We start from the raw sequence: 2,640 nt of genomic DNA on the forward strand, positions 1-2,640 counted from the left end.
ATAGATAGACAGATAGACAGATAGACAGATTGATAGATAGAGAGATAGATAGATAGATAGATAGATAGACAGATAGACAGATAGATAGATAGATAGATAGATAGACAGATAGACAGATAGACAGATTGATAGATAGATTGATAGATAGATAGATAGATAGATAGATAGATAGATAGATAGATAGATAGATAGATAGATAGATAGATAGACAGATAGACAGATAGACAGATTGATAGATAGATTGATAGATAGATAGATAGATAGATAGATAGATAGATAGATTGATAGATAGATAGATAGATAGATAGACAGATAGACAGATAGACAGATAGATAGATAGATCGATAGATAGATAGATAGATAGATAGATAGATAGATAGATAGATAGAGAGATAGATAGATAGATAGATAGATAGATAGATAGATAGATAGATAGATAGATAGACAGATAGACAGATAGACAGATTGATAGATAGAGAGATAGATAGATAGATAGATAGATAGACAGATAGACAGATAGATAGATAGATAGATAGATAGACAGATAGACAGATAGACAGATTGATAGATAGATTGATAGATAGATAGATAGATAGATAGATAGATAGATAGATAGATAGATAGATAGATAGATAGATAGATAGACAGATAGACAGATAGACAGATTGATAGATAGATTGATAGATAGATAGATAGATAGATAGATAGATAGATAGATTGATAGATAGATAGATAGATAGATAGATAGACAGATAGACAGATAGATAGATAGATCGATAGATAGATAGATAGATCGATAGATAGATAGATAGATCGATAGATAGATAGATAGATAGATAGATAGATAGATAGATAGATAGACAGATAGACAGATAGATAGATAGATAGATAGATCGATAGATAGATAGATAGATCGATAGTTAGATAGATAGACAGATAGACAGATAGACAGATAGACAGATAGATAGATAGATAGACAGATAGACAGATAGACAGATAGACAGATAGACAGGTAGATAGATAGATCGATAGATAGATAGATAGATAGATAGATAGATAGATAGATTGATAGATAGATAGATAGATAGATAGACAGATAGACAGATAGATAGATAGATAGATAGATCGATAGATAGATAGATAGATCGATAGATAGATAGATAGATCGATAGATAGATAGATAGATAGATAGATAGATAGATAGATAGATAGATAGACAGATAGACAGATAGATAGATAGATAGATAGATCGATAGATAGATAGATAGATCGATAGTTAGATAGATAGACAGATAGACAGATAGACAGATAGACAGATAGATAGATAGATAGACAGATAGACAGATAGACAGATAGACAGATAGACAGGTAGATAGATAGATCGATAGATCGATAGGTAGATAGATAGATAGATAGATAGATAGATCGATAGATAGATAGATAGACAGATAGATCGATAGATAGATAGAATTAGCAATCCACTGTGTTATATTATCAATTACATCCTGGCACAAAAGTGGAGCTGTGGATTCCGCGTTAATTTGGTTAATATTAAGGGACATTCGTATTAAAATGGCCGAGCTCATGTTAATAATCTACAATGATGAATTTTCAATGTGTTGTTAGAATTCCTACGCTATTGTGATAGAGTGACATTTCAACACCTGTTTGTTCCTCGTACCGGTTCTCAGAGAGACATTTCAAGTTGTGTCTATGTGATCTAATGACACAACCTGTCATTTCAAGGCTACTTTGCTACAGAACATTAATATAAGTCTAGTAAATTATTCATGCACAACTACCACACCGTCCCAATTCAACCCTGTTCTGTATTGGTAAAGGTCAAACAATATAATTTTAAGGCTTGGAAATGTTCCATTTCTTATCATACAAATAAAACTCGGTTAACCAAAGAGAAAAATTCCATCTGTGTCACTTGAATGAAAATTTCAGCTCATCGGTTCTCATTTTGTCTATTCATGAATCCCTGGACTGCTGTACGTCAGAAATGCAGAACCAGCAGTAAACTAATACCAGTAGTACCTATTAATATTGATAGTCTTAATGCAGGAAGAGACAGAGGATGTAATGGGCTAAAAAATTGAGGTTGGTTGTGTACCTCCAGCGTACGCCTCTGACCCGTGAACAATTATGCACCTATCTGATGGCGGCGAGGCTGCGAAAACTTCTGGTCTGAGGATGCGAGGCGGAGGGCAGTGAAATGGCCATAAAGGTCCCAGGGACACAGGGATAAGCGTACCTGGATCACGTGGTCCCGGTCCTCCAATCACAAAGCAGAATTCGATTTTAATCAGTTTCGATGGGAATCCCATAATGAGGTGTAATAGAATCTCAGAATCTAATCTAATTACAAATTAAAGAATTGGAATTTAGATTGTAATGCGCTTAATACCATTAACCTCAAGAAAAATTTAAGTTTTTGATAATAATTTCAACATCATTAATAGTCTAATCCGGTCCAGCATTTGCAGAAACTCATTTGATACAGTCTATGTGTATAATTTCAGATGTGAAAATGTTTCAATCATGCCTAAAAAAATCCCCTTACACGGATGCAAACAGTCCCTTCGCCTGTCTCCATCAACCATGGAATTTCCGTGTGCAATTTCTGGGCAGTCG

The sequence above is a fragment of the Somniosus microcephalus genome, chromosome 12, assembly GCF_052327205.1.
Source record: "Somniosus microcephalus isolate GS21.2 chromosome 12, FLI_Smic_1.0, whole genome shotgun sequence".
Classification (NCBI taxonomy): Eukaryota; Metazoa; Chordata; class Chondrichthyes; order Squaliformes; family Somniosidae; genus Somniosus; species Somniosus microcephalus.